Genomic DNA, 10,490 nt, shown 5'->3' with positions numbered 1-10,490 from the left:
GTGACACCAATAAGTTCATGAAGCATATCATCAAGGCGTGGATTGGGATATCTATAGCGAAAGGTGATAGCATTGATAGGTCTACAATCGGAACACATGGGAAAGCTACCGTCTCGTTTTGGCACAAGAATGACCGGAACGGCACAAAGACTCAAACTTTCACGCACATGTCCATGGTCTATGAGATGCTTTACTTGCCTTTGTATTTCTTTGGTTTCTTCGGAGTTGACGCGGTAGGGAGCTTTGTTCGGAAGAGCTGCTCCGGGGATGAGGTCGATGCGGTGCTCGATGCCTCGTAGTGGTGGTAGTCTCGGAGGTAGCTCGTCGGAGAAAACATCTTGGAATTACTACAAAAGAGAAGACAACACTAAAGGTAGAGTGTAAGAGGTGTTAGCTTTTGGTGCGTTGTCCTTGCACAAAAGGACATAGCATAGGACACTAGATGGTTTCTCACACACTCCTCTTATCTCACTTTTGGTGGCAAAAAGAACTAAGTTCTTCTTGTCGCTCATCGTGGAGTTACTCAATTTGGGCTTTTGGTGCTCACTCTCTTTTTGGTGGTTCGCTCTCTCACTATTCTCTCCACGATGGGTGGCTTGCTTGTTGGCGATCACTTGGCTTGGAGACACACTACTAGAGAAAATCTTATACACAGAAGTTTATCAGTAGCGCGGTCTAAAAATGGGCGCTACTGCTAATTAGTAGTAGCGAGGGGTATAAAACCCGCGCTACTACTAAGTTGATAGTAGTAGCGAGGGGTATAAACCCGCGCTATTACTAAATGATCTTCATCATATCTCCGGAACAGGTCATAGTAGTAGCGAAGGATATAAAACCCGCGGTACTACTAAGTAGGTAGCTATAGCACATGTAAGACCCCCACGCTATTACTAACCGTGTCCACCCCGACGCGATCCACTCCCACCCCACCACTCTCTCTCTCGCTCTCTCATCCCTAAAAAAACTATCTCACGAACTCCGCACGATCCCCTCGGTCCACCCCACCCCGGCTCCTCTCCTCACGATCTCCTCGCCGCCGCCCCCACCCACGCCGGCTGGTTCCCGCGAGCACCGGCCGCGCGCAACACCCCACCTCCTCCCCCTCCCCCTCCCTTCCCCTTTATCCTCCGCCCGCCCCTTCTCTCTCCTCCTTCCTCCTGGCGGCCGGTGATGGGCGCGGACGAGGAGGAGCACCAGTCCCCCGCGCGGACTACGGCGCCGCCACCTACTGGGACGCCCGCTACTCCTCTCCCTCCACTGGCGGCAAGGGCGGTGGCAGCGGGTTCTTCGACTGGTACCAGTCGTACTCGGCGCTCCGCCCTTTCCGCGCCTGAGTGAGCACCTCCTCCCGGGCCCTCATGCTCGGCTGCGGCAACTCCCGTACGTCCCCTTCAGTTACACGTCATGGCTTAATTAGCTAGTCGCGATCTAACTGCCAATTCGAAGATTTAGTGCTCTGATGCAGCCGGTTCTAGTCCATCCATGGTTACCGCTGCATTAGGATTGGAAACTAGGACTCGTGTGTGTCAGTGCTCCCTATCCATTGTGGTTTGGAATCTGAATGTTCAATGCTCCCCTGATGCGTCTGTTTTGTGAATTTTATTGTGATTGCTGATGATGGGTTGCTTTTAACTTTGTGCAACATTAATGTTCAGTGCTCCCCTGACACACACTTCTGTGAATTTTATCATGATTGTTGATGATGCTTTACTTACTTGGATCAACTTTGTACAAGATTTACCCTTGAAGCTTAGCTCTGTTGTTAGATTTATGGTTTATCGTGTATGTAACGCCGAGTTTCATGTTGTTCTATTCCTTGTTTTGGGCAGTTTTGTCAGAGGACATGGTAAAGGATGGTTACCAGAACATAGTAAACATAGACATCTCATCCATTGTAATCGAGTAGATGAAAGAGAAGCACATGGATGGGCTCGCCAACTAGCAGACGAGGAGGAGGAGGAGGAGCGCGGGGCCCTGAGGGGGAACGCGAACGACCGGCCCCAGGAGGAGGAGGAAGACGATGAGGAGGAGGAGGAGAGGAGGGCTCCGGAGAGGCGACCCATGCAGGTCGAGCTGCACCGGGACTGCCCCTACCTCGACACCGTCAATCGATAGGTATACTGTCTTTAGTTGCAATGGAGTGGGCTAAGATTGTTGGCGACGCAGTGGTCTCTTACTAGTCACTAAGACATCATTCCATAAGCTGTATTCAATCATATCCAAAACACAAATTATTATCCCCACTTCTGTCCCTGTTTATTTTCTTGGATTTAAACAATGGATTGATCTCTTAGCCACCAATATATCATTACGTAAGCTGTAATCAATAGTATCCAAATAGAATGGGACCTTTCTTTTATTTGAAACTTCCAAATCAAGGGTTTTCCTTGAAATATATTCACGGTGGTGTAAGTGATTTAGCTTTTGAACACAAACTTTTACAAGGTTCTGGTTGCTTTGACAATACAATATGTTCTACTGTACATTATATTTCCATATCTATATAATTTAGCTTGACAAAGTAACTTAAGGAGGTGTATCCCTTTTTATAATTCTTCTACTCTACTCAATCAATATCTACCTCTAATTATTAGAGTGGCATCACTTATGGGTGTGGCGAAATTCTTGAGAACCTGCTCTAATCATCATATTTTTCGCTATCTTAATTCTTGTATGCAATGCCATGAATATATACTGTTATATATTTTGCTACATTAGTGTTGTTGTTGCTTCTGTTCAAATTATAGTATATTGATCAAATTAACCATTTCAGGCAAGAAGAACGCGGAGAAAAACAAGACATTGGCAGATGTTCTTGTTCGGTCAGACATCTCATAGGAAGGACGAAGGTACCAATTCCAGCTGATGGTCCCTCTCCACTTTGTGTTAGCTCATGCATGATTCTTTATTGATCAATTGTTGTATGATCCATTCACAATTTTAGGATGGTGCATTCTTGATACAATTTCACTTACTCAATCCATGCAGTCTATGGACTGAAAAAACAATTACTGCAGTTATTTTCAACTCGTTCTGTGTAGTTTCCAACATATTGCTTATAGTGTCTAGTTTGGTGCCTAATCCAGCTAGAAATGCTTTCTGGGAATACTAGTAACACATATTCACTCCACAGAATAGTTAACGAGTCCTACCTGAACTTTGTATTCCATTCATATTCTTCTGGCAGCAACTTGCCACACAGCCAAAAGTTATCGGGTGTGTCAGCATGAACTTTCCATCCCTCCGTTCAGGTGTATTACTATTTCTGAACTATCAGGCACAAAGGATGCCGAACCTTGTTCATCTGGTGATCACTGTATTGGAATATGAAGGATATGTAGCCTTGTCATCACTCCTTCCTTTTTCCTGAATATTATGACCAGCTGATTAAAGCCTGAAACTGAAGCTTGATCTTACTTAAAATTTACCACAACCTAATTTTTATGCTGCAGTCAGGCCTTGGATAGAAAATAAACATGTTATCCAGGTGATATTTCACTATATTATTTTAGTATTAGAAATGCACATTCACGGATTATAGTAGCGTTTCTGTTTACTGAATTTCATTCTGCTGTTTTTTTCCATATCGCTCATTCTATTGGCATGTTTACTCAAATGTGCCTAATGTTTCTTATTTTTGTTTTCAGGTTTCTCAGAACTACAGATGCTGCTCTATAATCAATTATGAAGTTATTTTTGTGGGGTAATCAATTAGGAAGCTGATGGTGGTAGCTTACTGAACTCTCATTTTGGGGCAAATCTGGAGATGTCTTGGACTGATGGAGTTTCGTGATCAACTTACTATATCCTGTTCTGAGGGCACCCCAGCACACGGGTAAGCAGTCGATCAGACAGCCCAAGCCCGAGAGATGATCAAAATTTCAGATAGACTTGATTCGGTATGCGGCCAATTCTGAATCTGAATCTTAATGGTGTTCGGATTTTAGGGTGCGATGCATGTGTACGATAGCTTCCTCCATCCGCTGGTGGCGTGGCATGAGGCCAACATCGACCGGGGCCTACTGAGCTGAGAGCTAGGGCGAGGGACGTGACGGCGTCACAACTCAAGGCGGCTGTAACACCCTCGATGCGACTATAGCTCCCACGTGTCGAGGCACGACTTAGAGACACAATCGCATTGAAGGCATATGTCGCAAGTTAGTTAATCTTCACAACATCCCATGTAATATAAATAATAAAAGGGGAGATAACATAGTTGGCTTACACTCGCCACGTCAATTAAGTACATAAATAGCATTACAACATTTAAACACTCATGGCCCGACTACGGCGCCAAAATAAAAGACAACCCAACATGCGACACGGTTCCGATCACCTCAACTGGGCACCACTATTGATCATCAGGAAAAGAAACATAGTATCGCTGAGAGTCCTCGTTGAACTCTCACTTGAGCTCGAGCGCGTCACCTGGAGCAGAATCATCAGGCCCTGCATCTGGTGTAATAGTAATCTGTGAGCCACAGGGACTCATCAATCTCGCACCCTCGCGATCAAGACTATTTAAGCTTAGTAGGTAAGGCAGGGTAAATATAAGTGGAGCTGCAGCAAGCGACTAGCGTATATGGTGGCTAACCTGTTCGCAAAAGAGAGCGAGGAGAGGAGGCAAAGCGCGAGCGAGAACCTAGAGAACAACCTGCGCAAGCATTACTCCAACACCGTGTCCACTTCCTGGACTCCGCCGAGAAGAGGCCATCAGGGTAACTCACACTGTTGATTCATTTTAAATAAGTTAAGGTTCAAGTTATCTACAACCGGACATTAATAAATTCTCATCTGCCCATAACCGTGGGCACGGCTTTCGAAAGTTCAAATCCCTGCAAGGGACTCCCAACTTAGCCCATGACAGCTCTCACGGTCAACGAAGGAATAGACCTCCTCCCGAGACGTTCCAATCAGACTCGGTACCTCGGTTCTTCAAGACACTTCGACAGGTTAAAACTAATCCAGCAACACCGCCCGAATGTGCCGACAAATCCCGATAGGAGCTGCACATATCTCGTTCTCAGGGCACACTCAGATGAACACTACGTACAACTAAAACCAACCCTCGAGTTGCCCCGAGGTGGCGCTGCAAGTGGCTCTATTTGGACCAACACTCAGAGGAGCACTGGACCGGGGGGGTTTAAATAAGATGACCCTCGGGCTCCGGAAACCCAAGGGAAAAAGAGGTTAGGTGGCAAATGGTAAAACCAAGGTTGGGCATTGCTGGAAAAGTTTTAATCAAGGCGAACTATCAAGGGGTTCCCATTATAACCCAACCGTGTAAGGAACGCAAAATCCGGGAACATAACACCGATATGACGAAAACTAGGGCGGCAAAAGTGGAATAAAACACTAGGCGAGAGGCCGAGCCTTCCACCCTTTACCAAGTATATAGATGCATTAATATAACATGGCAATATAATGATATCCTAACAAGTAAATAATGTTCCAATAAGGAACGGTCTCTAATCTTCACCTGCAACTAGCAACGCTATAAGAGGGGCTGAGCAAAGCGGTAACATAGCCAATCAACGGTTTGCTAGGACATGGTGGGTTAGAGGTTTGACATGGCAATTTGGGAGGCTTGAAAGCAAGTGGTAGGCATCGTAGCATTGGCATAGCAAAAGAGCGAGCATCTAGCAAAGCAAAGATAGTAGTGATTTCGAGGGTATGATCATCTTGCCTGCAAAGTTGTCAGAGTTGACTGGATCTTCGAAAGCAAACTCAACGGGCTCCTCGTTAGCGAACTCGTCTCCCGGCTCTACCCAAACAAGACAAACAAGCAATAAGGACACAATCAACCACGTGCAAGGATCAAACAATATGAAGCAAAAATGGTATGCTATGCGGGATGCAATATGTGATGCATATGCAAGATTTGACAAGGAATGCATGAACCTGGCATCAACTTGAAAATTCAAGTGTGCCACTGGAAAGATGAGATGAAATCGCTTGAAAACGATATAAAGAACGCCGGAATCGGAGTTATGGTTTGGAAATGGCAAGCGATTCAAATATGACACCGGTCTGCGATTTACAGCAAGTAGCCATCTAAATGCAATGAGATGAACATGCTATAGCACTCAAACATGACAACAAAATACATGGAAGAGATGCATTCAAGATGCTTAACAAAAGTCTAGCACTGAGCTACGGCCAATTCATCCATTAACAGGTTCAAACAAGCATGGCAAAAATGCATATGGCAAATAGATTTCAGACTTAGTGAAATTAACACTTGTCTGGAATTTCAGATCAGGTAGCACTCTTTGGAGCAACAAAACTACATGCTACAGGACCTGAACATGGCAAAGTAAAACATGGCATGGAGCTAATCAAAAAGCTTAACAAAAGTCCCTCAGTGACCTTGAGCCAAAAGGGATCAGAAAACACATTTGCAAGCATGTGAACATAGCAAAAGCATAATCAGTTTTCAGACTTAGTGAAAACTGGCACATGCTGAAAACAGATATCAAGTAGGCATGTTTGCGAGCTCGATGCACTCACTACGGAGCATGTCATGACAAGCTAAGCATACATCCATCAAGAATACACAACATGCAAGCTAGACATGGCAAGAACAATAACATAGCATGCACGGATCAACTACAACATCATCGGCAAGATTGCTAACAAGTAGACAATCTGCCCAGATTCACGAAGTAGAAAAAGTAGAGCTCGATTGACTCAAGCTAGGGTGCTCCATAATTGCAAACAAAGACATGGATGGATAGAGTACTACAAGATTAATAAAACATCCTTACTGATCATCCTCAAAATAGGCACGGATCACTAGGAAACAATATGAACATATGTCAACATGAGATAAACAGGTCAAGGACTTAGTGGAAATGCCAAGTCCCTGAAATCAGCATTACCAAGTGCCTCACTTTGCAAGCTTGTGCTAGTCACCACACACATCACAAAAATACATGGGTTGCACCTCTGGAAAGATGGAAAAACCCTTAACAAAACATATGTAGAGCACATGGGCATATCATGCATATATTAATCGTGGCAAAAATGACAAATATCTAAATGGAGCAGCAGATCTGACAATTAACTCAAGTAGCACTCTTCTAACAGCATTTCAGGTATCAATATTAACTCAAATGAAAATGATGCAATGAGATGAAATGATGTACTCTCTAAGACGAACATTTTGATATGCTATATGCGCAAAATGGAGCTATGGATGCAAAGTTACGGCACGATGAACAGGAGCAAATAATCTGCAGACTTCGGAGAAAAAAGGTCAACCCTAGGGTTTGAATTATAGATCTGAGATCCGGGGCACGTTTCCCGAGGTCCGCCGGAATCACTGTTCACCGGAGGATCTCGTGGCGGCCGGAGCTCGTGGCCGTCGCCGGACTTGGCGGATCCGGCCGGAGGAGGACGGGGGCGGCACCGGCGAGGCGATGGCGGGCGGGGGCCGGACCGGGTGTGGCGGCGCGCGGGCGAGTCGCCGGCGACGAGGCAATGCCCGGCGAGGTGGGCCGCGGCGGCGCCGGCCGGCGAGGCGGCTCGGCCGCGGGGAAGAAGGCGGTGGGGCTCCCATGCGCGGGCGTGGGGCGGCTCGGGCCGCGGGGGCCTGCCCCGGGCCACGTGGGCCGGTGTGGTGGGAGACGGCGGCGGTGAACGGCGGCGTGCCACGTGGCGGCGGGAGGCAGATCGGACGTGTCCGGCCGGCGGAATTTTTGTCCGGTCGCGAGGAGGGGGAGAGAGTTAGGGTTTCACCCGTGAATTTCGGAGGGGGTTCTATATATAGGCATAGAGGGAGTTAGGAGTGTCCAAATGAGGTGCGGTTTTCGGCCACGCGATCGTGATCAAACGCTCTAGATGATGGAGAGGGTTTTGGGCCAACTTGGAGGGGTGTTGGGCTGCAACACACACGAGGCCTTTTCGGTCCCTCGGTTAACTGTTGGAGCATCAAACGAAGTCCAAATGGTACGAAACTTGACAGGCGGTCTACTGGTAGTAAACCAAGGCTGCTTGGCAAGTCTCGGTCCAATCCGGAAATGTTTAATCCCCACACACGAAAGAAAGGTAGAAATGACCACCGGAGGAGAACGAAGCGCCGGAATGCAAAACGGACAACGGGGAAATGCTCGAATGCATGAGATGAACACGTATGCAAATGCAATGCACATGATGACATGATATGAGATGCATGACAACGATAACAATACACGGAGACAAAACCCGAACCCGAGAAAATAAAATAACTTAAGGCCGGAAACGGCAAGAGTTGGAATACATATTGGCTAAATCATATCCGGGGTGTTACAGCGGCGGCTGCCATCGGTCAAGTGTGGCTCGTCGAGGCTGCCCATTGTGTTTTGTCGCCGCTGCAGGCTGCGAGATCAGGCCGGAAAGGCGCCACGCATTGACGAGTGAGCCAATTTTTGGGGACCATAACAGCATGTCTCAGTCTCTGACGTCTAGAAGTAATGGTAAAGTTTTGAATTTGCATGGCAAGAACCACTTGCGTAGGTAGCTGTAACGCCCTCGATGCGGCTATGCCTCTAAGTCGTGCTTCGACACGTGGGAGATATAGCCGCATCGAGGGTGTTACAAGTTGGTAATCAGAGCCTTCCCCGACCTTAGGAGCCCCTGCTTGATCGAATCGCTGGCCTTATTGAGTCTAGAAATGTTTTGAGTCATTTAGGAATTATATATATCGGAGAGTTAGGACTTCTTTTTACTCCTCAGTCCCTTCGTCGCTCTGGTGAGGCATCCTGACGTAGAGTTTTGACTCTTCTCTTCTTAAATTTCACTAAATTTTTTTTAGGATCAAGCGGGTATCTTGGAATCGTTCCGATGGTTTTGTGACGAGAACATTGTTCTTGGTGCCTCCTGACATTTAGGGGTTATGGCAGTGTCCCGGGGAGTTGAGCTCCGAGGTGTTGTCACAATTTTGTCGTTGCAGTTCTGGAATACCTGAGTTTAGTTTCGCCGACATCGAAAATATCTTTTATGCAGTTGTTGGTGAGATAACCTCGACGCCACCCAGTACTAGGGTGGGAGTTCAGGAGTATTGCCATAACTCGTATAACGGATGCTTTTCGAAGGTTGAGGTAGACGATTTCCGAAGGTTTCTCGGTTATGTGTTGAAGGATGGATACAGCTGGATGTAGGATTTGCTAGTTTTGGGTGAGATATTATGCTTCCCCTGTATCCCCAACACCTGATTGCATAAGCGGAAAGTTTCGAGAGTTTATAAGTGGGAATTCAAGTAGTTCTTAGGATATCTTTTCGACAGATGTATGATATGACATTGGGGTTCGACGTCTAGTGGTCCGCCTATCCACGGTTGGTTTTACAGTGGTCTCGTTGTGTCTTAAAGAGTCCTTGGCTATGCCGACTCAGGGACGCTTCGTATGTCATGTGCACTGTCTTGTACATAATGGTGATGTACGATCGAGCCCGTATAGGCCCCACCACGAAAGCTTCGGACGAAATCTCTATCATATGTTTGTTCCGGCTTATTCTGCAAGCCAATCCTTTGTTTTGTTTTTGAGTTGTTGTATTCGAGTTGCTTCGAAGTCAAATGTTGATTCCATACCTTTCCTAAGTGGTGTTCTCATATTCCTATGTGAATACTAATCCTTCTCGATCATCGAGTTTGTTATTTCAATTTCTTTTAACCGGTGTGCTTCTTTTCAAGTTGATCCGATCATTTTAACATCCGCAAGATCAATTATCACTTCTTCTCAACGGTGTTTGTTTCATCCGTCTCCAAGTTGCCTTTGTTTTGACGCCCCGAGACCGCTGCGCCAGGTGTCTTCCAGTTATTCACCGTCGTTGCCATGTCATTTTCTTGCGTGTTGTATCTTGTCATGTCATCGTGTGCATTGCATCATCATGTTTTCAAAACTTGCATCCGCCCCGGTCTCCTCGTTTCGTCCGTTGTCCATTCTGAGCCCAGACACACTTGCACGCGCCCGCGGCATGTCTGGTTTATTATCTTATAAGTGGCCGGAAAATATTCTCGGAATGAGTTGAAAGTTGGCGTGCGGTCTTATTATAGTGTAGATAGACCGCCTGTCAAGTTTCATCGCATTCAGAGTTCGTTTGATAGCCCAACCGTTAAACTATAGCGGCATTATAGCCGGTCTAACGTCGGACGTTTTCGGTCTCCGAAAGCAGTCGCCGGGCCTCCCTCTCTTCTCTTCTCTCAGCTCGAGACCGTCTACACAGCCCACTACCTACCGCCAGGTCCAACCTAACCTCTCTCGTCAGCCCGCAGCCCCCCTCGCACGCGTCCGAAAGTTGTTCCGAACCTGACCCGGACTGTCGCCACCGTTGTGTCCGGATCATCCCCAAACATCTACAAAACGTCTCCGTTTTGTTAATTGGACTCCCTACCTATTTATTTTCTTGACCGTTCGATTTTGATCGGAGACTCCAGATAGCCCCTAACCTTTTCCACCTGATGTATATATTTGGTCCAACCCTAGATCCTAGGTGCGTTGCTCCACTGATCC

At 46.7% G+C, this 10,490-nt stretch overlaps 1 long non-coding RNA gene across 1 annotated transcript; it reads left to right on the top strand.

Moving 5' to 3' along the window:
• Positions 1-905: 905 nt before the first annotated feature.
• On the top strand, positions 906-4,211 carry LOC125543977 (uncharacterized). The gene is made up of 5 exons (XR_007299184.2): positions 906-1,380; positions 1,830-2,115; positions 2,774-2,849; positions 3,648-3,835; positions 3,948-4,211. It is a non-coding gene; the product is annotated as an uncharacterized LOC125543977 (long non-coding RNA).
• The last annotated feature ends 6,279 nt before the right edge of the window (positions 4,212-10,490 follow it).

Source organism: Triticum urartu, chromosome 3A, assembly GCF_056163025.1.
Source record: "Triticum urartu cultivar PI428250 chromosome 3A, HENAU_Tu73, whole genome shotgun sequence".
NCBI classification, from domain to species: Eukaryota; Viridiplantae; Streptophyta; class Magnoliopsida; order Poales; family Poaceae; genus Triticum; species Triticum urartu.
This window is presented reverse-complemented; position numbering and strand designations above follow the sequence as displayed.